Source organism: Nicotiana tomentosiformis, chromosome 11 (assembly GCF_000390325.3).
Source record: "Nicotiana tomentosiformis chromosome 11, ASM39032v3, whole genome shotgun sequence".
NCBI lineage: Eukaryota > Viridiplantae > Streptophyta > Magnoliopsida > Solanales > Solanaceae > Nicotiana > Nicotiana tomentosiformis.
In genome coordinates this window covers 7821947-7848642 of record NC_090822.1, presented here as the reverse complement: position 1 = coordinate 7848642, position 26696 = coordinate 7821947, and the positions used below count along the sequence as shown (strand labels likewise).

General features: G+C 34.8%; 2 long non-coding RNA genes across 4 annotated transcripts; one reads left to right on the top strand and one right to left on the bottom strand.

Annotated features, from left to right (window-relative positions):
- Positions 1-6215: 6215 nt before the first annotated feature.
- LOC104120043 (uncharacterized) lies at positions 6216-25162 on the bottom strand. Of its 3 annotated transcripts, none has more exons than XR_011411827.1 (3): positions 24819-25162; positions 12124-15292; positions 6216-6762 (listed from the first exon to the last, which is right to left on the bottom strand). It is a non-coding gene; the product is annotated as an uncharacterized lncRNA (long non-coding RNA). The 3 variants fall into 3 exon arrangements; XR_011411825.1 differs by having other exon boundaries at positions 6216-6811; positions 15172-15292; positions 24819-25120; XR_011411826.1 differs by having other exon boundaries at positions 15172-15292; positions 24819-25114.
- On the top strand, positions 20089-20890 carry LOC138900690 (uncharacterized). Its single transcript, XR_011411829.1, has 3 exons — positions 20089-20175; positions 20240-20322; positions 20412-20890. It is a non-coding gene; the product is annotated as an uncharacterized lncRNA (long non-coding RNA).
- Positions 25163-26696: the final 1534 nt, after the last annotated feature.

The window sequence follows — 26696 nt, the reverse complement described above, 5'->3', positions numbered from 1 at the left end:
CTTCTGCCATACATGTTTATTGTCAAGTTTATTATTTCTTACATATGTTAATGTCACTGTATATATAACAGACTAAGTTAAAATTGATCTTCCATTGCATATAGGTTAATTTTGAAACAAATATGCTCGTCATGCTACCGAAAAACTTAAATACGCCGAATAGCTTATGTAATAGCACACAGATGGTAGTGGCGAAGCCAGAGATATTTTCAAGGGTGTTCAAATTTAAAAGAAGTAAAAAATTATTCCTGACAAAAGGTGTTCAATATCTGCTTTATATATTTAAAATCAATATTTTACTTATATACACAGTATAATTTTTTATAATATTTCGACGAAGGGTGGTCAACTGACTACCCTTAACAAAAGGTGGATTCGCCCTTGACTTATGGTATATAGAAGTTTTGACAATAATGTCATACATGCAAAAATTATGATATTGGTCAATGTGCTTCTAAGTATTTTATGCCTGGCGGCAGCTCGGATCTTATGTTCTTTAGATGCCCAGCTTATCTGCTAGTTGTCTGGCTGTAAAAGGAAGAGGTTAGTTCACAACTCTGAAAGCCGAAGACGAAGCGAGGAAGGCAGCTACAGAGCAGCAGATATCTTCCTTGATTCCTTTGACCTGAGACTGCTACTTGTATTTCCTTTACTACTCTTTCTCTCTTCTCAGTTGCTTCTTGAGCCAACAAAGTTTTTGCTTGTCTTTCCTTGCTACTTTCAATCAATCAAAAAAGGAGGATTGAGAAGTGGCTTGGGAAATAAGATAACACTTGATGGGAATTGAGGAGTAGTAAGGAATGATAAAGAGTGAAATTCAGTCACCCTGTCCGCTTTCTTTTCTTGAGAAGAATGCTCTGGTTTGGCTTATATTTTTATCATTGAATTCAACTTTCGTCTTCAAAAACTAAGGAATATCCTTTTATATTTGTGTGAAAATAATTTTTAGTATATTCATGTTTTGCAAATATAACAAATAAAGCACAAGGACAAACATCCTAAATATTGAACTATTTTTACTGCAATATATTTTCTTGCACGAACAAGTGTATGTTGCACTTTCAAGAGGGATATCAAGATCGACAACAAGAGTTTCGGTTAGGGCGGAGCAACCAAAGCATTAGGAGGAAACATACACAAAAAAATATTATCCACAAAGAAGTGTTCATTAGGATACCATCATATTAAATACTTTTAAACTATAATACATAATTATCTAACTAACATGACAAAATTGATCATTCGTATAAGTTTTGATGATGCCCTTTTATTTTAAATTCATGTATTATGCTAATGTAATAATATTTTTTGGCATTTCAATGATTGTTGTATTATTATACATAAAATTTCTCTCATTAATTAATTTTTTTATTCCTTCATATAAATAAATATTTAAATCATCACGTGTCATTATTAACGTGCAACACACGTTCATAGATACTAGTTTATGACAAAGAACCAAAGAAGACCTTCAAAACATAAGTTAAAATATAATAAAATATTCCAAAAGTGTTTAATTACTTAACATATCATGCAAGTTTTATGAGACGAGATAATATTGGAGTGCAAGTTCAGTGATGCAGTTCATGAAGTGGACAGGGATATGAGGCTTGATACACAACTCAACCCCAAGAGAGGAAGTTTCAATACCTTGGGTCGGTAACCCAAGGAAATGGGGAGATTGGCGAGGATATATCTCACACATAGTATTGGCAGAGGTGGATGTAGTGTTCCACCGACGGGTTCAATTAATCTCATAACTTTCGACGCAGATTAAAAATTTATTAAAATTAGAAAAATAGTAGATATGAACCCATAACTTTAAATATATAATGAGTTCAATGCTAAAATTTTTAAAAATTGAACCCATAGCGTTTAAATACCGAATCTGCCTCTAAGTATTGGAGCAGGATGGATGCAAGGACGACTCTAATGTTCTACCTAATAAGGGAGTAAACGAAGGGGGAATTTGCATCTATACCCAGTTTTTGGGTCACATTATAACTTATACCCACTTTGCAAAAAGAATTGCAAGCGTACCCACTTTTCAGGTAACTTCAAACATACGTGCTTGAAGTAGCAAAAATTTATATCTAAAGTTTGAACTTCAGAATGTTTTGCCTGAAGTGTAGCCTTATCAAAGCAAAACTTCAGATATTTTTGCCTGAAGTTTGGCCTCACTTGCAAAGGCAATCACGCAAACTTCAGTTCATAGTGCAATGGAAAATTTCAGTTCAATAAAACTACATCATGTTTTAACTGAAGTTTTTGTTTTGTAATTGCTGAACTTCAGCATTTTAGGAGCTGAAATTTTATTTTGTAATTACTGAACTTCAGCATTCTAGGAGCTGAAGTTTTGTTTTGTAATTGCTGAACTTCAGCATTCTATGACTGAAGTTTTATTTTGTATTTGCTGAACTTCAACATTCTAGGAGCTGAAATTTTTGTTTTATATTTGCTAAACTTAAGCAGTCTTAGAGCTGAAGTTGTGTTCTGCCTTTCTTTGAAGTTAAATGGCTTTAAAATATAACTTAAGCCAAATTGTGCTGATGTTTTAACTGATTTTTTTTATAATGTTCTGAAGTTATTTTTCCTATCTTTTATTTTTCAGTTCTGTAGCCCTTTTCTGTCGTTTTTCCTGGAGATGATATCATAAAGCATAGGGTAAGCGAATTCCAAGAGATCGCGAGAGTCACTATTGTGTATAATAAAGTTCACATGCATGTGTCATTCTTGTGGCATGTAACTTGGAAGAGAGGACATGTAGTGGTCAGTTGCTGTTGTATGTTTAAGAAGGATGGATCAGGGGAAGATATAGTAGTTGATAAGATTTAATAAAAACTTTATAGATCCAATCAATAATACTTATACAAAGTCTTATGTGTTTGAGAGAGAAAACAAGAAGATGAAAATAAGAGGAGGAAGAAAGGAGCGCATAGGTCACGGGGAAGAAGAGGGGGCGTCTGAAATTGTCAAAATTAGGGTATAGGTTAAAGAATTTTAAAAATATGGGTATAAGTTAAATGGGGGCGACCAAATAGGGCGCCCCGTGCAAGTTTTACCTAATAAGGTTTGTTCCTTAGGCTCCCAAATTTGGGACCCCTATTTTTATAAAAATAATAGGTTTATAGGTACTTTAAAATAATAATATTTAATACTTCTAATACAAAAGTAGACTTTTTCATATAAAAGTAAAGAAACTTTTTTTTATAAATAAATAAAGTAACCATTTGACTTACTTATAAATAGATAATATGAATAGTTTTCCTAACGTCTGAATTTGAGTTCACGTTTTTTTTGAATTAAAAGTGTTAAAGAGAAATAATACAAACATAAGATAATACTCTAATCGAAATAAAAGTGCAGGCATCAAAGACTAGTTTATATAAAATTGTGGAACAAAATACAAGTTGAAAGGGAAAAAGGTGTTTACTTGTTCAAATTTAACGGACTAAGCCATACATAATTGTTTGCGGAGATAGATCTTGTATCCAAATTAATTGAAAATAGATTCTCGTACCTCAAATACAAGCGCATAAAGATCATGTCGCTTTGAAGTTTCAATCTTTTTTCCAGTTACCTTTTTTTTTTTTTTTTTTTTTTGTGTGTTAATAAAAAGTTTATTTACCAAATTTTTTAATATGTATAGCTCAAGAGAACAAGAAAGAGAAAGAACGAACTAGGCTGGGCATGATGCCCTAACCCCTCTGCACCTAAAAACACTTTCTAGCATCTCACCATCTTAGACAACACTAGCGACATCGAGGTATAAGGTATAAGAAGGTATAATGCTAGTATAAAAATTTAATATATATCACCCTAATATTTTTTTTGGTTAGCAAACCTGGTATAAGTTATTCCGGGATTAAAATTAGTACCGAGATAATTAACTTATACCTTATAGAGGGTGGGATAATTAGTGCCGGGATAACTTATACATTCTTCTTAGAAATTATGCAATTGTCATTTTTAATACAACATACCAAACAATGGATAAACAACAATACCAAGATAACTAATCAAGCATAACTTATCTCAGCATAACTTATCCCGGCATAAGTCGTATTCAAACCAAACAACCCCTAAAAGGTGTTAAAGTATAAAAAATTAAACACACAAGGGAAAATGACTATGTATAGCCACTCTCAAAATAATAGCCGAAAAATATATTTTTTTTTTGTATATATATATATAGATTATGTATGTTATATATAAAAATTATACAAATTTTATATACTTTTTAGACTACCAAATATAAATAATTTATGTCACGAGCCAAAAAAAAAATTACCTAACTACACAATATTTTTTCGACAAAGGGGTGTCAATTAACACTTCTTGGTATAAGGTTGAACCGCCATTGGACAACACAGCTATACAGGATAGAAATTAAGTTTCCTAACATACATGGCCAGTTTAGAGAATAGATTTGCTCTAAAATAGACTTCCTGGATATTGTATAAGGTTGTTGCATATAAGTTTTTTCCAACTCACTTTCTAAAATTCTCTAAAGTTATTGCCATGTGAGCAAGATGTTACGGGTTTGAACCGTGGAAATATTCTTTTACAGAAATGTAGGGTTCAATTCATGTGGTCATGCCCTTCCCCGAGATTCGCACATAACGTGAACATAGTGCACCAGGCTGCCCTACTTGAAAATCTCCCTGGCTTTGAAGATATCAAAGACATTCTATGTCTTTGCATTACACATGTTTATAGTGAGTGGTGGGGTCAGTTTTTCATCTAACTAATTCAAAAAATAAAAATAAAAATAGAAAAACACAAAAAAAGGCAAGGGGATTAAATATCTAATGTATATACATACATAATATTTTGATCTTATATATACATTGTAATATTCCACTCATGCTTGCAGTATAATGGTTTTTTAAATCTTTAATTTAAATTTTACAATGTTGATTAATTTATCCATTTAATCCAAAAAACCAAACAGTGAGAAATGGAGTGAATTTAGTTATTGGAGGGATAAACACGAAGAGAAATAATTAATGAAGAAGGGATGGGGTGAGATGGAATAGAGGTTTTGAGAAAACAATTCATAGATTAATGTTAGGATGTACAATTCTCAACTTCTTCTTCTTCTTCTTCTTTTCCATAGAAGGTGTGGCCTAATGATAATGAAGCGGGTTAAGACTTGAGAACCAAAAAGTCTCAGGTTCAAATTCTATTGGAGACAAAAATAATAGGTGATTTTTTTTCATTTGTCAAAGTCGTAGACAGAGTTAACTGATACTTGTTGCTAGTAGAAGGTAGCAGATATCTCATAAAATTAGTCGAGGAACGTACCAGCTGGCTCGAACAGAAAAAATTATTGTTTTTTTTAATTTTATTTCTACATATATCAAGTTAACCTTAATCATTTCCTAATTATTTCAAGCACTTCCCTTATTTTATTTTAAAAAGTTCCGTATTATATTGGGTTTGGACCTTTCTATGGCTCTAAAGCCCATTACACTTCAACCCAAAGTAGCTGCTAAAAGCAATTTCTCTAAAGTCTAAACCCACAGTTGTCTGAATTCTTAAACCCTTACCGGAGCAACGTTGACGGTAATACAGTCTTAGCTTTTTCCTTTTTCGTTCGTTAAACTGAAATTACTTTATGCTTATTTTTCTCTATTTATGGTTCCATGTTCAAGTGGAATTTTGAAGATTGCACGAAAATTGACAAAAGGCATTCCCATTTGAAGTTAGTGGGCGCAATAGTAATTCACAGCAATGGTAGCACTACTTCTGAACATAGCAGATCCATTCTATTTACAATATGATTATTTTGTATAAGTTTCAGTGATTTGTAAGACTTAATAAATGGAATTCTGATCATTTCTTCGTTCATGCATGTCTGTGTTAATCTTCTCTGTAATTTTAATACGTCCCAGATATTAAAATGCTTAATTAAGTCAGAAAAACACTCTACAACAAATCGGAATATATTAAGAAATATAATACTCCATCCAATAAGAAATATCCCCACATTGTAATCCCTAAAGAACATTTAAGGGTTATCTGATTACTGGAATCCAATTTGAATGTAGCATTTTATGCTGAATTCAACATAGAATAAAACACCTAAAAGACCAATATAACCTTGATCCATCTTCCATATTTTTTCTTTTTTTACATTAAAAAGAACAGTAAATTTTAAACTTTATATTATGCACTGATTATTTCATTTTTAATGCAATGAACCCAACGTCCGCTTAAAAATATTGATTATCAATCCATGCATTAAAATACCTGCATTGAAATCCATGTATTCATCCTTTAAAAAGAACTCGGTAATTTCAAAGTCTTTTAACCTCATTTTCCATGCAGAAGAAAGGAAAAGAACATGAGTTGCAACCACGGCTCCCGCCTCCACCGCCCCCACTGCCACCACCGCCACCATCACCGCGGCCTCCGGCTGGACAGCAGCCTCCGCCTCAGCCTCCCCCTCAGCCTCAGCAAGTCCAAAGGTACATGGGTTTATGATTCCTTTAGAAAATGATAACAAGTCATAAACTGTATTGTGAAAATTCCCCTAAAAAGGCCAAAATCATACTATAATTATTGAATTCGTCATTTGCAAATGGTCAGAAATAACAAATAACAAACTTATGTTTGTCCCATGAGGACACTGAAAGGTCTTAGGTAGAGTTCTGTGCAGTTGTAGCTGGTGAGAAGAAACACATCCTCCTTTAGTACCCTTCTTAAACAACTTTTATCCTGCCTTTAGCTCTGTATTTTTCAGTGTGTGCTCATCAACTGCTATAGAAAAGGAAAGCACACTAAGAGGAAAGTCACACAGAGAAATCTGCAGATAAGATTAGTTAGAACCAACTAATGTACCACAGACCAAAATGTTTATAGAAATACCACATTAAAACCGATCTATCTAACAAATCATTCAATTTCTCCATTAGCTTCAAAAGAAATCATCATATTCAGTCATATCAATCAAACGCGCATGTATGATTCTGATCTGACATATTTATCACGTGTTAGGAGTAGAAACCAAACTAAAGAGTAGAAAAACCTACAAAAGTATTCAGTTACGTGACAAGTATAGCTGCAAGTGTCTCATACTAGCTGATTATCAGGATTATCTGGTGAATTACTGAGACGATGCATAACTAGTTCTCATGCTTCTTACCCCACCTCCGACTCTTCTTTTTCCTTCCCTTTCACCTTTTTTTTCAAAAATTATGCACTGTCTATTTTGTCCCAAACAAATGATGTCTTTTAAGGTTTGCAAGAAAATGAATAAGTTAGTGGTGTAAATCATAAGTAACAGTACAGGATGCAAATAAGACAACAGTGCAGATATTGAGAAAATACAAAGAACTCGAGTGGATATGAAGATCACATATCGATTTCTTCATCACTATGCTTGTCTGCACATCTACAAATGCACTAAGTTTAACTTGACAAATTTAGACTAAATTCCCCAAAAACCAATGCATTTTGCAAGAACGTGCTAGCAAACAAGTGCTTGTGATTGAAAAAACATTTTACAAGGAGATATGAAAGGACTGTAGGCTGTAATCTAAGAGGATGACAAGCACAAAACTTAGCACTAACATCATCTTGGTTGCAACACAGGTCACTTTACATTAGAGGAGCCGCGTCATTGAACAGGGCCAGCATAGGTGCATTAGACATGCCCACCCTTTGCCCTACATCGATGGGTTGGTTAATGTATCTTAATGTTGTGAAGATGGTTTTTCCAGATTTTCAGTTTAATACACACTTCAATGACAATGAAGGTAAATTTAGTACTGCATGATAATTCTCCTTTTTACATAATTGATAATCAGTCATTCTATTTCCGTAAACATACGAAAAAGAAAACTATAAGTAGTCAATCATGTTAAAGATATTTTTTTTATAACATGTCTTTCGCAATTCCACGATTTCATATGGGACAAGATGTCTACTATAATCTGGATGACTTTAGTAGCCATACACCTTTTTCATTGGAGCCCAAGGCAACAGAGGCGCACCAACAACTTATACTTAACCAGGTGCAAGAAAAGAAGCAAAAGATGATGGTACCTCTAACTAATTTGAAGAATGCGTATATGTATGGATATAGTTCTTTATGCCACCCAAACACGGAGTGGATTTCAGAATCTCTAGCTGACATTAAAGCAACAGTACGTATTGACAATGATGAAATACTAGAGAAACACGTAAGTTTGTCCTTTCAATTGTCACTTCTTAAATTGAATATATTTTATAGATCAACATCATTAAAAAAAACACAGTGAATCAACTATATTCACTACTTTATGATACAGTTGGAGGCAACAATGAGGGATGCTTGTCAGACCTTGTCCGAGGAGCTAGGAGAAAACACCTATTTCTTGGATAATTTGTTAGTCTAACCAACAGTTACTTTGATTTAGCTTAGAGTCTCCTTTTTTCTATTACTAATTTTGACTTCTTTTTTCTTGTGGTGGTCTTTGGTAGGAGGGGTCAGTTAGACGACAAGACTGTGTAAGTACATTCTTATTATGTTCAAAGTTAAAGATAAAAAATAACTTGATTTGTTTAAATGCAACTTTTTTTTTGTTTATTGTTGCTTTTCTTTTCTCCTTTTTGCTAGGGCATTGAGCATGACCTCTTTGTCGATATTAGATGTCCAACACGCTGCAACTGCAATATTAATAATGAAATGCTTTGAGAGTAGACAGGTGTGTATATAATTCTAGGTGTGTATATAATTCTGTTGTATACTTCCCTATCTTGCACATAACTAGTAACACGATTTTATTCTTTGCACCAACAGGAACATCCATTGCAGCTCTATACCTCGAGAATCCGTAGCATATTGAATAGATCCATCGCACTTTGGGCTCATGCCGATATTATATATTCATGGTTCATCAAGAAACGAACCTCGGGTAAGTAACATATTTCAACTTCCTGCGATCCAATAGCAACTACTCCCTCCATTCCATTTTACGTAAAGGCGCTTGACAGGGCACGAAGTTTAAGAAATTAAAAGACTTTTGACATGGAAGCCAAATATAAACAAAGTACCAACATTATCCTTCTAAATGAATGGTGGTGAAAGTATCACATGTCTTTTCATTCATCATCCTAATAGAATAATGAACTTCGATATTAAGTGGGTCCAACAAATCATGCCATTAAGGGCTTGTTTGCAAAGTCACCTTGTAATTGGATTTGAATATAGTTGGATGTAATTACACAGTTTTGGAATGTTTGTCTGATCAAGTAATTACTTGGTCAGCATGTGATTAGGTGTAATTGAGAGGATGCAATTAAACTCTCCAATTCTCAAGTGTGGGGAAGGACCGAAAATTACTTGTAATTACATGGTGTTATTTGTTGAATTTCTTTTATTTTCTTTTTAATTTACTTTTTATTTCTATTTTTTTTTCTTTTTATTATTTTTTATTTAACTTTTTAAAATTCGTTTTTTCAAATATTATTCTTTTTACATTATTTATCTTTTATTTTCTTATTTCTCATTTCTCAACCTTTACTTCACGTGTTTCTACATAATTTCTCAAATTTTATTTCTTTCTTAACTATTTTTCTTTATTTTTTTTGCTACACTTAGCTATATTATATTCTAATTTTTCTAAAAAATTATACATCGTAATCTTAGAAAGAATAAGTCATCCACAAACTTGACTTATAATGAGTGATGTCATTAAAATTGAACTTTATTATTTGATGAGGTCATATGCAAACTTAACTATGTTAAAATGATAGATTACTTTTTCATATTTAATAATATTCTCATTTTTCAACCTTTATATTTTTGTGATTCCATGTAGTTGCTCATATTTTTTATTTTCCTTTATTTTCTTCCTTTAGCATAATTGTGCTATTATTCTAGTTTTGAAACTACACCTCCTATTATTAGAAACAAGAGTCATTAATAAACTTGGCATATAAGGAGTGATATTATTAAAGTAGAATCTCATTGTTGAATGAGGTTATAGACTTATGTTCTCCTTTTCTTTTGGATTATATTTACTTGAATTATCTTAAAATTTATTTTATGTTATGTTGTAATGTTACATAAGAGTATCATGTTAATTTATTTTTTTTGGATTTTGAATTTATGTTATATATTCGGTTCCATTTTATTTGCTTTAGTAGTATTGACTTATTAATTCAAATTGTTCATTTTTCAGTTAGAATGATAAATTATTTTTTCGTAAAACATTTGAGTAATGTTATGACATTATATTTATAAATATTAATCTTTTGTACTTTTAGTTTTTATAATTAATTACAGTAAAATATTATTAATTTGAAATATATATATATTATTACAATATTAGTTACAAATATATGACTAGTAATTAATATATTTTCAAGAAACAATATGTATCTTAAATGCCAAATCTAATATCATTTATAAAGGCATATATTTGTTAAATCTTAACTTTTAATTTTTGATAATTAACTTTATATTTATAATTTAATCTAACTGTGTAACTACCCTTCTGCATTTGTTAAATCTTAACTTTTAATTTTTGATAATTAACTTTATATTTATAATTTAATCTAACTGTGTAATTACACTTCTGCAACCAAAGAATACACTTGTAACACTGTAATTACATTATAACAAACAAACAGGTCGTCGTAATTACAATACTATGTAATTACTAGTAGTTACTAGCCTGTGTAATTATCAAATCTAATATCATTTATAAAGGCATATATTTGTTAAATCTTAACTTTTAATTTTTGATAATTAACTTTATATTTATAATTTAATCTAACTGTGTAATTACACTTCTGCAACCAAAGAATACACTTGTAACACTGTAATTACATTATAACAAACAAACAGATCGTCGTAATTACAATACTATGTAATTACTAGTAGTTACTAGCCTGTGTAATTACTACCCTAGTAATTACACCAATTACCTGGTGGCTTTCCAAACAGACCCTAAAGGTAAAAAAGGGGATGCTAATATAAAATAGATTTAGGAATGAGAAAGGTATCAAACTTTCTAGGACAGACTAAAAATGAAAACGCGTTACACAAAATGAGACAGCGGGAGTATGTGGTTTTGAGCAGTGTTTTTGAGAGCGAGAAGCGCAAAAAAGCGACAGGGGCTCGCCTCGCTTCAAAAGCGAAGCGCACGCTTTATTGAAGTGAAGCACAATTCTTAAAAAACATAATATAAACCTTGCAAAGACACAATATAAATAATCAAAAAGTTCAATTTAAACATAAGGTAAACCTTGCAAAGACACAATATAAATAATCAAAAAGTTCAATTTAAAAACTTTAAAGTAGGTACCACATAATTAACTTTATAAATTGAAATACACATAAAAATTAATAAATAAAGGCTAAAATACTAATCAAATAAACTGAAAATATAATATATATATAAAATAATATATATATATATATATATATAAAATAATTAACTTTATAAATTGAAATACACATACAAATTAATAAATAAAGGCTAAAATACTAAATAAGAAGAATAAAAGGAAAAACAAATCGCGCATGTCCTAGCTGTGAGCAGACGCCTTGACGGGAACAAGAAGAAGAAAGAAAAAAAGGAGAAGAAGAAAGAAGAAAAAAAGAAGAAAAATTACCAGGAGGATTGGAGGTCTCTGGCGACTTGAACCCTATCAGCACTCAACAACAATTGATTTGGGAAGAAGATAGAAATGATCTTCACTTTGATCTTAGGGGTCTGTTTTGTATAATAAAAAAACATACCCAACTTTTTTTTTAAAAAAAAACTGACCCCTCTGAATAGAAGTGAGCGATTTTGCTCTTCTCGCTTCAAGGTCGCTTCGCGCTTTTTCGACTGAAGCGAGGGCTTCATGTGGTCGAGTCGCCTCAGACATGGAAAAGCGAGCAGCCATCGCTTCGCGTCGCTTCTCGCTTAAAGCGATCGCTTCGTCGCTTTTTAAAACACTGGTTTTGAGTATCACTTATGCAGTGAAAAAGTGATGAACCCATGCTGCGTTTAAGATTTAGTCGAAAACTAGACAATTAAGCTTAAGTAGTAACAACGTAAGGAATGGAAGTACGGAAAAGCATGAAAAAACATTACGTTCTTTCACCTAGTTATTGTTTCGCGTAAAGCAAGGAGAACATACCCACATATTCTTGAAAAAGATATAGCCCATTGAATGCTCATTGATGCAATGGTAAGAGTTGCCACCTCGTGACAAAGAGGTCATTGGTTTAATCCGAAGAAACAACCTCTTATAGAAATGCAAGGTAAAACAACGTACAACTGACTTGTGGTGTCCTTTCCTCGAACCTTGCGCATAGCGTGAGCTTAATGCTTCAGGTTGCCTTTTTCTTTAGGTGCTCCCTTTCACAACCTGTTACATTATGAGTAGCAAAGTACTCCTATAACGTAATAAGCTCTACCAAAAAGAATAAAACATACAAAAAAGGAGAATGTCATAGCTACTGTTGTCCATCTTCTAAGGATCTTCTAAAGGAAAGGTAAAGCTTAAAGTCAAAGAATGTCATAGCTTGGGTTTCTGTTGTCCCCGATGGACAGGACCACCAGATATATTCGACTTGCTTTGCTTCGTAGAAACGGAGTGCAAACTTTGCCCCTTCACATCTGTCTAGTGCTTCTATTAGTCCTGCTAAATGCCATGGCACTTGAAGTTCCTTTCCAATCAACTTGACTGCCTTGTTAAAAAATTAGAATGCATCTAAAAGTTCCAACCTTTAATCAAGTTAATAAGTGCACCCAATGCGTTTATAGTCATACTGACAGCTCTAAGAGTTTGAACAGTCCAAAACTATACTACAAAACTCCTAGAGAATCCAAGCCTGTTAGCCGCAGTTTTGAGGGAATCAGGACCTCAAGGACCTCAAGCTTCTGGATCATACGGTGATGTTTACAGAGTCCCTTTATTGCTTGGAAATGTTTGGGGACTACGGCCCGGTGAATATGCATTCAAAGTTTCTAAAGGTCAATTTATTCATCTTGAGGTAATACAATAGTTTGTTCTGAATCTTTCAGTAGTTTGTTTTGTATCTTTCAGTGACTGAAGTTATCAATCCAACTGAAAATTTGCTTGTGCAGACTGATGCAAGTATTTTGCAACTCATGCCATACGATAATATGATTAAGCTCATAGGTCAAGGTTATGGACTGCTCGATTCCAATAAAGAGGTTTATTTCCTAGTTACAAAGTGGATCCCTGGTGGAGATTTAAGTACTAGAATAGAAGGTACCTCTTTCTGTAGTTCATATGTTGTCTAAACCTTCTCATTGCATTTTAACTTACATATTTTTATTTTCTTTGCTTCAGATTTGAGTTGGGCTCAGGTTAGAAAAGTTCTACGAGGCCTTGCCTATATACTACATTTGGTGCACAAAACCAGAGGCAGCTGTTTGTGTGATCTTAAACCCCCAAACATTTTATTAGACGGGGTAACGAATTTCCTAGATTATTCTTATGCAAGTTATATATATAGATAGATAGATATTCAATGTTATTAAAATGATTGTTTCTATTTTTTTCATACTTGCGCAGAGTGATAATCCAATCTTATGTGATTTCGGATTATTAAGCTATTCAGGAGACAACATAGGAGGCATGTGCGGCACACCCCTTTATAATGACTCCAGTGATGGTATGAGCTAAACAACATTTTTTCATATAGCCTTTAAATTTGTGGTACAACCACACGCTTAATGTTCACAACAATTATATGTTATCATAGGGTTCTGAATAGTGAATGAGAGATGGTCATGAGTGGTATATTGCAACATAACTTTGTCCAAAAAGGTGGTGTGTCTTGATGCAACGGAGTCCACTTGTACGGATAGAGCTGTTTCTATTTAATATGGTGGACAACATTATATAGGATCTCATAGAAATTGGGGGTTGCGGTTGGGATCCATAGTCTAATTTCTATTAAGGTGGAAGAGAGAGAATGTGGGATGAATGAGATATTATATGTTTAAGGGCATACTTTCATAGTCTAATTTCTATGAAGGTGGAAGAGAGAGAATGTGGGATGAATGAGATATTATATGTTTAAGGGCATACTTTGCCATATATTATAAAACCCTATACAATAAATAATCTCTAAGAACACAAATTTCAATTCAATGAATACATTTGTGATTTCTTCATCTCTAGACAATGATTTGTATGCCCCTCATGCATAATATCTTTTCGCTGAACAGTTTCCAGTCATTTTGCAAGATGCGTTTATCTTATAGATTGAATGAGAAAGATTTGTCACATCTTCAGTTTAAAAAGTTCTCTCCAAGCCTCTAATTAGCCAGAATCGAAAAATTTCCCACTACCATTCACTATTAGATAAACCTATATATAATTACCAACCCAAGAATTCTTGTACATTCAAAACTATAGCAAGACTTGTATAATCAGTAGAAAGATGATTATCAGATATCCAACTGTAATCACTAAAAAGATTATTATCATAATCCAATTAATGCTTATTTTTTTCGCAATGTGTTGGTTCATGGTTGTGTCATGGAAATACTAAATTATCATGTCCATTCACTTTCTCTAGATGCAAGCCCTGGACGTGATGTCTTTGCCTATGGGGTCATCCTATTCCAGCTCCTCACAAACGCAGTTGAGGTACCGGAGAATGGCTACCGATTCGGTACACGAATAGATGCATATCTCCACCAAGGTAAGGATCTCACAATATTCGTCAAGCAACACATGAGAGCTGCTGGATGCGAAGGAGAAATAGCAAGGAGACTACTTACTATAGGGGCAAAGTGTGTCAGTATAAGAGCAAAAGAAGAACGTCCCTCTGCTTTGGAAATCCTTGAGGCATTTCAAGAGATGAATATAGAGTTTGGCTTTCTTTTTTGACCGGTAATGTTATTGATGTAAGTAACAGACCACATACAATAGATTTGGTATCATTGCAGATCGTGTAGAAAACTAAGAAAGTCAACTATGTCTTCAGCCTCTAACAAATTGGCGGAAGTCAAGTTGCACTAAAAACTAAGCATATGATTTTTGCCTTTCAGATGGTTAGATTCATAATTTTTTGTTTTGCTTAGCTGCATAATTAAGAAGCGAGAAACCAAGAACTAGTGTATATGATTTCTTCAATGTGCATAAGCATTCTGAGATGAGAAGATCAAGAAAAGCAAGCAAAGATCATTAAATAGATACAAATACCATGAAGAATCTCCTTGTCTGATGAAGCCCATGGAGAGCCAAGACTAAGATGTAACCATCAGCTGTTTCATCCTTCTGCAAACAAAATTGTTCTTCACAGCATGGCAGACGAGAGGTTTAGCTGCATGAAATAAAAAGAAATATCAATAATAACTCAATCAGTATTCATTAACAAAAGGTAATTGCTATTTGTGCAGAGAACTATTTTGTACCAACAGCAGTATATAAGTTAAAGAGAGATAAATTTTTGAAATGGAAAAATGAATGGGTTTGAAAGATAAATAAGTATACAAGGATAATAAAGAGACAGAAAATTGGATAGTAAAGAATCTTGAGAAACGGAATTAAACACTTACAATCAAAGAAAAAACACAACAAGCACCAACAAATAGGGACTATCTTTTAAAATTCAAGAGTTCACTCTTTCAAAATGCCCCCATGCACTTTTCCCGAGGTTGACACCTCCTAGCCTTTTCTTCTAATTTCAGAGAGTTTTTCCGGACGGTCCTAGCTGGAAATACAGCTGATAATACTTTTCTTAAAAGATATTAACCAACCGAGATGATGGAAGACAATGTAATCAACTTTGCTGTAGGTTTCAAATCTTATGACATACCCAGAAGTGAATCAAGAGCAGAGATACGGTACAAATGGACATAACAAGGTCGTGACATGATCAGAAGGACAATTTTTCAGTCAAAAGGCAATGGTGTGGTTATGCTACACTCTCAAGGAGGCTTTGAAAGTGAAGGGAAACTCAGTGAGAAGATGAAAGTTCCAGGACCACTTTTCTCAGTTCTTCTGCTCGAGAAACTACAACAAACAGGGTCGTTGTATAAGTATTATAAGCACGCAAGGCAAGACGAGATCAGTCATTATTACCCCTGAACTAGCATCTAATACTGGGTGGTTCGATATTGCATTCAAAATATCAAATTTCATCAATATCAAAGCCAAGAAGGCAGTTACAACTGCTCCTAGGATTACAGAGGCAGGACTTCCTTATGCAGAATCAGTCAGAAGAAATAAATGGACAACAAGAGAAATGAATGCAGCCACTATGCAGGAGAAAGAAGGCATCATTCGCATTTCTGGAGTAATCAATGCTATTTAAAACGATCTTCTTTCTAGGAGTCTGGTGGGTGACTTTCCAGCCGGGATCTCTGAAAATCCTACTCTCTCAGAGATTCGTCGATGGGCCAGCAGCAACTGTTTGCAAATGCTCTCAAGTCTCAACATCTATGAGATGGGTCAAGGCTGTTTTCTCTTAGATTCTCATTGAAGATAATTGCAGAGCATGTCCTAAGAGGGAAATGGAGCTGGAAACTTCACAAGTTTCACCTTCAATGGTGGTCACCTGCAATCAACCATTTTGGATCAGATTGGTAAGTATCCCTCTACAATTTGGGTCCCAGAAGGTCTTCAAATAAATTGGAGATCATTGTGGAGGATGGTTACAAACTGAGAAAGAAACAGATCTCCGAATCATAGGATCATTCATCAAACATCTTGTCCATACACATCTCAACAAAATGGGGTAACGGAAAAGAAGAATATGCACCTCATTGAGACTGCTCATACCCAACTCATACAATCTCATGTTCCGTTGCGTTTTTTAGGGGATGCAGTTCTCACGTCTTGTTCTCTTATTAATGGTATGACATCCTTAGCTATCCAGAATCAAGTTCCATTCTCTATGTTGTTTCCTCACTCACCCTTGTGCTCTTTTCCACCTCGTGTCTTTTGGAGCACATGTTTTGTTCATAACTTTACTCCAGGAAAAGATAAGTTAGCTTCGCGTACTCTTGAAGTGTGTATTTTTAGGTTACTCAAGAATGCAAAAGGAGTATCGATGCTACTCACCTGACCTCCAGCGGTGCCTTATGTGTGTTGATGTTACCTTCTTTGAAACTCAACAATACTTCACAGGCCTAGGTGATCACTTAGACATTTCTGAGGTGCTACCAGTTCTATCTTTTGGAGATTCAGACACCATTTCCCCTTCACCTTCCTCCACGACTCCATCACCTACAACTCCAACTTTAGCTCCAGTTCCACCACCTATAGCTCCTCCTCATCCTCAACCACATAAGCCGTACCCATACCAACCATTGAGGAATCCAGTGATGATCCTCCTAGATCTCCACCCACAGGAACACCACTCTTGATTTATTATCGTCGTCCGCCCCCAGCATCAAGCGCAGCTGATTCACGTCCTACACACGACCTTGATGCTACTGCGGACTTATCTCCTCCTAGTCCACTAATTGCACTTCGAAAGGTATACGATCCACACTTAATCCTAATCTCCATTATGTCGGTTTTAGTTATTACCGTCTGTCATCACCCCATTATGCGTTTGTATCATCTTTGTCCTCTATTTCCCATCCCTAAGGTAAATCTCATCCAGGATGGCGACAGGCTATGATTGACGAGATGTTTGCTTTACATATGAGTGGTACTTGAGAGCTTGTTCCTCTTCTTAAGGTAAATCTACAGTTGGTTGTCGTTGGGTGTATGCAGTCAAAGTTGGTCCAGATGACCAGGTTGATCGACTTAAGACTCGTCTTGTTGCTTAAGCAGTGTTTAAAAAAGCGCCTGCTTCATCGCTTTAAGCGAGAAGCGAGACGAAGCGTGAAAGGCAGCGCTTCAGCAAGGTGAAGCGACTCAGGTCAGTAAAAGCGACCGCTTCTCTGTAAAAAAGCGAGAAGCGGGTAAAGCGAAGCGAAGAGATGAAGCGTCCGCTTCTCTATATTAAAATACCCAATCCTATTTTATTAAAAGCAAGTTTTTTGGATTAAACACTGCTCTGGACTTCTTCAACAGCAGCGACTAGCGTTCTTCAACTTCCAACAGCAACGACTTCTTCTTCATCTACTTCTGATTTCTGAAAGAATCTCAAATCATCAACTAGGGTTGTTCTTCTTCTTCTTCAACTTCAAGACTTCAATAGGTATGTTCTGAACTTCTTTCTTCTTCTTCTTCTTCTTCTTATTCTTATTCTTTTTCTTTTTTTTTTTTCTTTCTAAACGTCCAAAAAGCGGCGAAATGCTGGCGAATTTTTTCCAGAATTTTATTGCCCAATTTTTCCAGAATTTTACTGCCCAATTTTTCAGTTATTAACAGAGAATTTCTCTAATTTTTTATATCCTTTATTCTTAGTTCTTATTGCCTTTCTTATGTGTTATGTAGTTGTTCTTTTAATTGCGCCAAAAGAAGATAGGAAAGACCCGGCTTGGGCTTACTCTGAAAGAGTTTGCGAGACCAACAAGATGGGAATTAGATGTCTTTTTTGTGACAAGATTTCAAATGGAGGAATCTATCGTCAAAAAGCGCATCTAATCGGTGGTGATCCAAATGTCGCATCTTGTCCTAAAGTTCCATCGCATGTGAGGGAAGATTTGAAAGCATTCGTTCATAAAAAGAGAGAGAGTTAAAGACTCAAATGATTCATGAACAAGAACTGTATAATCTTATGACGATGATGAAACAGAAGAAGGTGACGATGCTTCGTCGCTTCTACCAAAATCACAAAAGCGGGGAAGGATGCAACCAATGTCTTCTAGTTGTGGATCTACTGGCAAGACCAAAGGTCCTATGGATTGTTACTTCTCGCAAAAATCTGGAGATAAGGAAGGAAAAAATGGTAATCCTCAAATTGATGCCGAAGCGATTTTTAGGGATCGTGCAATTACAATGTTTGCGCGGTGGATGTATGATGCAGGTCTTCCTTTTAATTGTGTTAATTATACCGACACTTTTTCTGCTTTTATTGAGGCCGTAGGCCAATATGGTCCAGGAATGAAGCCTCCAACATATCATGAAGTTAGAGGGCCATATCTAAAAAAAGAGGTAGCAGAGGTGAACAAAATCGTGGAGGAGCACAAAGTAAAATGGAACAAGTTTGGTTGTTCCATTATGATGGATAAGTGGACGGCGAGAAATGAAAAAATGATCATCAATATCTTGGTGAATTCTCTTAAGGGAAGCCTGTTTCTTGAGTCCGTTGATACAAGCGACTCTTCGACTAATTCAACCAAAATATACTCCTTGTTCAAGAGTACAATAGACTCTATTGGAGCAGAAAATGTTGTTCAAGTTGTCACGGACAATGCCAGTGAAAATGTTAAAGCTGGTGATTTGATGTCTGCTGGGTACCCGCATATTTATTGGACTCCGTGTGCAGCACATTCCATTAATTTGATCTTCGGTGACATTTTCAAGGAAAGACCCTTCAGTTCAATCTTTAATCAGGCAATTAGAGTGCATTCCTATATTGTTCAAAAGCCTTTGTTATTGAATATGATGAAGAGATTTACTAAACAAAGAAGCTTGGTGAAACCTGCAAAGACAAGATTTGCTACTGCTTTCTTGACTTTGCATAGGATGTATGAGCAAAAAAGCAATTTGAATAAGTTGTTTGTTTCAGATGAGTACACTAACAGTGCCTATGGAAGGGAAGCTCGAGGGAGAGAATCTGCAGATATTATACTTTCTCCTTCATTCTGCAACAATGTGGTTCATGCATTGAAGATTGGTGGTCCTTTAGTTAAAGTGCTTCGTTTGGTGGATGGGGAGCAAAGGCCACCAATGGACTACCTGTACGAAGCAATGGATAGGGCAAAGGAGGCTATTCAAGTCTCTTTTAGTGATCAAACAAAATACAAAAGAGTCTTTGAGATCATAGATAAAAGGTGGGATAGTAAGCTTCATAGCCCTTTGCATGCAGCTGGACTTGTTTTGAACCCGGAACTGTTTTATGACAATGAAGAGAGGATTCTAGGAGATGAACCTTTGTGGAATGGTTACGATGAATGTATTGAGAAGTTGATACCTGAAGAATCAGTGCAAGATAAAATAACAGAGCAATTTAGTATTTATAGGAATGCTGAGCAACTTTTTGGAAAAAACATGGTGATTAGACAAAGAAAGATGAAGTCACCAGGTGAGCGAGTGCTTATATGTTGTTTTATAGTTAATAAGTTATTTCTTTATCAATATTATGTTTTGAAAATTTGTTCTACTTCTACAGTTGAATGGTGGAAGCAATATGGCCATTCCACCCCAGATTTACAAAAGTTTTCAATCAAGGTTCTAAGTCTAACATGTAGCTCATCCGGGTGTGAAAGGAATTGGAGCGTGTTTGAACATGTAAGAACTAAGAAGAAAGATTTAGTATATTGAGATAATTAAATTATATCTCAATTGTCTTAATCTTACTAATTACTTATTATTTGCAGATTCATACCAAAAAGAGGAACAAACTAACCTTAAAGCATCTCAATGATCTAGTATTCATTAAGTACAATAGAACATTGAGGCGTCGTTACAACGCTCGCAATGTAATTGATCCAATTAGTTTGTACAACATCGATGATGCTAATGAATGGCTAACTGGAGTCCCGGAAGATCATGCAGATGAAGAAGTATTTGAGGAAACTTCTGATTTCACTTGGGGTGATGTTGCGGAGGCGCGTGGAATTGGGGAGAGGATTTATGGTTTGAGGGGGAGTACCTAAACTTCAAGTTCACAGAGGAGGGGAAAAGAGGCAGCTACTTTGTCCTTAGTTGATGAAGAAGAAGAAGTTGGAGAAGATGACGAGCAATATAATAATTATAGTGGAATACAAGAATTTGACAATCTTGTAGAAGAATAGGATGCTCATTTTGTGCTTTAATTGATGCTACTATTTAGTTTTTACATTGAAGTATTGAACATTTGCTTACAATTACATGTGTTGTCTATGCAATATTTTTTTATTTTTTTTAAATTTCGCTTCACTTCAAAAAAGCGAGCGCTTCGCTTCTCGCTTTAAGCGAAATGGGGGTTGTCGCTTTTTCTCGCTTCACGCTTTTCACAACACTATGCTTAAGGGTATACTCAGATATTTGGGCTCGATTATAGTGATACTTTCTCTGTCGTGGATAAAATAGCATCAATCTGTCTTTTTCTATCCATGACCGTTGTTCGCCATCAACCTCTTTATCGGTTGGACATTAAGAATGTTTTTCTTCACGGTGATGTTGAGGATAAAGTTTATATGGAGCAACCACCTGGTTTTGTTGCTCGGGGGGAGTCTAGTGGCCTTGTATGTTGCTTGTGTCGATCACTCTATGGTCTAAAGCATTCTTAAGAAATTGACATCGATTAATATTTTTCCCGTTTATTATTTCTCACAACAACAATGTTCCTTAAGAAATTGATCTCTGTTTTTTTAAAATCTGTGTTCAGTTTTTGGAAATTTCTTCTAGCATTGTGCTCCAATTGTAAACTAACCTTGAGTCCTTGACCTTTCAAGTCAAAGTAGACCATGTTAAGCCAGCCATTTTCATATAACCCACCCCAACTCATTTGGCATGGATTGATTGAACTCTCAATGGTTATCATCAGCTTCAAAGCACCACTACTTCTCTAGTCTATTATGCCCATTTTATCCTTATTTCGCTTCTCTCCATCAATTTAAGTTGAGCCTGAATTTATTTAAAGGTAATAAGTAAATTTTACTGACCGAAAGCGAACAACCCATATTTTTTATCAAGTAGAAAAAAGAAACAACCCATATACAAGACATAAACATTAACATATCCCTGAATAAAAACTTTCATAAAATCTTTGTTATTTAGCATTTGGTGCTGAACTTTTGATAATCTGGTTTCACTTAGGACCAAGTCCCAAACCAGAGAACTTTACCTCAAGCCACTCAAGGAAATGGATCCATACAACTCTATATAGCATAACTTACAAATACTTCACATAAACAACTCCGATAGAGAACCAACGGCAGCAGCTGTAAGCTATCTACATAAAAACAAACATAAAAGTACCTTAAAATCCTGAGCTTGGCAAATATACTGGGCTAACAACATCCACCTTACCAACTTATAACTAAGGTCTTTCTTTGGGATCTGGTTAAAGATCTGCGATAATATGCAAATAGTCATTGTTATCCAGCTAGATAAGGCAATAATTGTCGCTGGTGAGAGATTCACTCTCATAATAGTGCAGTTGATAGCATACATGCTTTCCAAATATCACTTTTTCCTGTTCCGCAAAGTTTGAGAGGAAGCTAGACAAAACTAGAAGGGATTTTCTATGGAATGGAAACAAGAAATACCTTTGATTTGGTAGGCAGGACAAGGTGATTAAAGGATATAAGGAGGAAGGAGTTGGGAATCAGAAAATTGAAATTACACAACAAAAGCTTGCTTTTCAACTTGGCTTTGGAGATACCGCCAACACATACATTGTCGGAAAATTAGTCCAGACGAAGTTTGGTGGTGAAGTTCCTTGGTGCACCAATCCTGTCTCACGTTCCACAAGATTAGCCTTTGGAAAGATAAGAAATCTTTGGGAGGAATTCTTAAAAAAACCTACTTCAAAGCGATGATGCTAAAATGCCCCAGGCTTTGGTCTAGTGTTAAAAGAGCAGCGCATCATATATCATGTGGGTTAGGCACATGCCCCATATTTGAATCCTACCGCAAACAAAAGCCAGGCACTTAAGTGGAGAAGGGTAGAGGGGCAAACTCACTATCCACCGACTTTCGAACAGTGCATCACTGGCCCTTAAAGATTTCTCGGTTATCAAAAAATTTCAGTGATGACAAAGAGATATTCTTCTGGAAAGATGCCAGGATGGACCACCCCCTGAATGAAACAATTTCTAATTTCTTTTAGTTTTGACTACACAGTGATGCAACTATTCGTAAAACAAGTAATGGCTCGGAGGGAATGTGAGGAGTTTATTATTGTGGTGATAGGGGTAGAAGATTTCTGGAAGGCTGAAGATGCTACGGAATACAATCCTTTTGTGTATTTTGGGATTGTTTGACTGGATTGGTGGAGGATTTTCGTCAATTACTTCAGCAGCTGGAATCAGTATATATTGATCAAAGTAAGGTGGACTCGCTGATTTGGTCCGCCAGTAAAGATAAAATATTTTCAGTTAACATCTGCTACAACATGTTGATAATGCAGCCAAGCCAATGGGATGTTACTTGGCCTTGGAAGATGATTTGGAAGACAAAAGCTCCTGTCAAGACAGCAAGCTTTGAATGCATTGCAACTTGGGAGGCCCGCTTAACTAAAAACAACTTTAAGAAAAGAGGTTCTGCCTTATGTAATAGATGCTACTCGCGTGAAAAAAATCAGGAAACAGTTGATCACATATTCCTCCATTGCAGATTTTCTAGACAATGTTGGAAGTTATTTTTAAACATTTGTGGCATTTAATGGGTGATGCCCCAGAATGTAAGGGGCTTACTGAAGAGCTGGCAACATCAAATGATACCTAGAGGGCTGAAGCAGATGTAAAATCACTCCACTTCGCATCTCAGGACTTTATGGTGGGAGAGGAACAAGGCTTGCTGTGAAGGGTAAAGAAATCACATCTCTATAACTAAAATAGATGTCCGCATAATTTGTATTACTGGCGTAAAAAAAGCTTGCTAGTGAGCTTGAATCAGTACAAGGATTTTTGAATTTGTTAGGAAAGAAAGTGTAGTAGGCTGCTTGTTTGGTCGCTGTATGAGTTTGTACCCTTTTGTACCATCTTCTGTCGATATAACTTTACATTATCAAAAACAAAATGCGGGCGAAATAGATAACATTTCTTTGTAAAAAATAGATGTTTACAAAATTGTTACTTTTGGTGTAAGGTTCACAAGGTAGAGGATATGGCACAGTTTTTGGATTTTTTGGATAGTTCTTTGATAAAGGTGGAAATCATAATCTCCTCATTTTATAGTACCTCTTACAATACCTGCTTGGTATTAGTTCCAGATGAAATTTACATTACTTTATTAAAAAAAAAATTAACGGGGTGGGAGGTAACTTTCATAAGAAAAGTCCAAGCTCTTGAATAGACTAGAAAACTTTTTGTTGTGAGGTTTTCTATTTTTGGTAGACTACTTGTATACTGCCATGTCTTGCCCTCTTTCTTTCAATGAAATTATTATTTTATCCACACAAAAAAAAGGCCAGTATTGGGAAGTAAAAAAGAATGTCTAAGCTCTTGAATAGACTAGAAAATGCACAAGGTTTAACTGAGGAACCACATTTCCTGAGATGGAATGTCTAAAACTTTTTTGGAGTTATAATTAGTAACATATCTTCTATGTGTCGAATAGAGGCTGAAGACATCAAATATTGTGGAACTTGTTCTTAAACAATATTTGTGGGTAATGCCACGGGCATCTGAAGAAACTCTTTTTTCAATTAGTACAATGAGGAACACTATCTGCATTAAACTGGGAGCAAAATATTCAGGCCTAAAAATAAGTCCCTGTCCATACTGACATAATTAACGATAATGTTCAGTTCTAAAAATAATTAAGCTCCACATTTTTCTGGTCCTCTTTTCCAATTCTTTTCTTTTTTCTCCTCTCTCTCTCTCTCTCTCTCTCTCTCTCTCTCTCTCCCTTTATTCTTCCTATTCGTAATTCAACCAAATTACAAGCAAAAAGAAGAGAATTTTCTGGTTTCTAAAAAGCTTTCACCTTCAAATTAATTAGCAGACATGGAGTTACGGCAAAACCAATGACAGATCTGAAATACTAACACACTTTCGCCATAACAGAAGAGAAATATATAAACTAAGAAACGCATATTAACAGGTATATATTAGATTTTTAGATCAACAACATACCGTCAAAAATAAATCTTCCATAGCCGTTCCGGCAGTAGCTCAACGCCGCCGCAGACAGGTACATACTGTCAAAAATAAATTTTCCATAGCCGTTCCGGAAGTAGCTCAACGCCGCCGCAAACAGGTATATACCGTCAAAAATAAATTTACCATAGCCGTTCCGGAAGTAGCTCAACGCCGCCGCAGACGGCAGATATGGTCGCCGCTGGAGAAGAGGCTGCGGGAAGAAAAAGGGTATCCAGAGAGAGAGATTTACTTCCTGCCAAATCTGAAGAAAAAGTACAAAACCATTCACGTGTATTTGGGTCCCACATGTACAGTACACCTAAACTGACTAGTTAGGTGGAACTCTTTAAAAACATTTTTTTTGGGGCCAAATTGTGGGTCCCACTCCACTCATTTGCTTTTCTCTCTCTCACCAAAATTAGTATAGGACTAAAGGCGTGCGTTCTTTTTTTCAGTTTCGATTTTCTTTTATTTGGATTTTGTTTTTCTTTTTTCCATTTCTGCTTTTGAAGAAATACAATTCTCAATTTGAATCCAAATAATTTGGTTTATTTTTATTTTCCTCTTGTTGTTCAAGTTTTGGGTATAGTTTTTTGGATTTATTAATGCATATTTGGTTATGAAGTGAGCGATAAGTGTGTATAATAAAATATTAGTGCGCTACACTGATGAATTGAACATATGCCAATAATGATATCTTTTTTTCTTCTCTAATAAGTATATAAAGTTATCTAGATTTATTTGAGCTTGCTGCAAAAAGATAAGTTCGTGAAACAAGAGTAACTTTTGTTGTATACCAATAAGTGGTTGTTTGGTATGCAATATATGTAGGGTAACAACAGCATAAATGCAATGTTATATAGCATTTGGTTAATTACCGCTTACCATCGTAAAGCTTAGCACTTTGAATCACAAATAACAACATAAGTTTTATGGGAAGCTATGTATTATTATTTGCAAGATAAAATATAGAAGTAGTAATACATGTAAGAAAAATTCTTCATATTTTGTTTAAACAGTAAATAAATATTTGAAATTATACATTGTATACTAATTTGTAATACATTTTATAAGAAATAATTTGTGCATTACTAATGTAGTGTCCTTACAAATTCTAATACTTTGTATATTAATGTATGTGTGCCAAATAACTACGGAATAATACAATAACATATAGACGTAATGTTGGGTGTATAACAATATTTGAAAGTGAGATAGCCCTAGAAAAAGATCACAAAAAGAAAGAACAAAAAATCTAAAAAAAAAAATAGAAAAGCCCATGTTCACGGCATGCCTCCCATCGCGCGAGCCTGCACGAGGGTCAGGCCTATGCGTGAGCGAGGAGGCAAAAATGTAACAAGGCAGCGAGAGAGGCGCGCAAAAGTGCCAAGCGAAGATCAGCCTCATGCCGGCCCTCACAGCGCGTGAAGGAAGACACGTGACGTTTTAGATCTGAATAGTTTAAACTTATTAAGAGTTATTAAATAATTTTAAAAGAAAAAATACACTTAATAAATTAGATATTTGATGAGTAATTCAGATTCAAACGTCAGTTAAAGGAATCAAATGGGGCGAAAAACTCTATTTGGGATTATTTTAGGTTGAAATGGTTGGAAAAAGAAATACAATTGCTGGAAAATACTAACCACATAACCATAGATTTCAAAAGAAATGGGTTGCAGTTTATATAGTTTCCAACTAAGTTATCAAGTAAATGATATAATAAGGATTTGTGACTTTCTGTTTAAAACTATTTTTTTAATGTTATTCCAATTTCATTAAATACGTTTCCAGAAACAATATATAACAAGCATGATAATATAGTCATTTTCTTGTTCCTTCGAAATTCCTTAAAGATATCTGTTCCAAAAA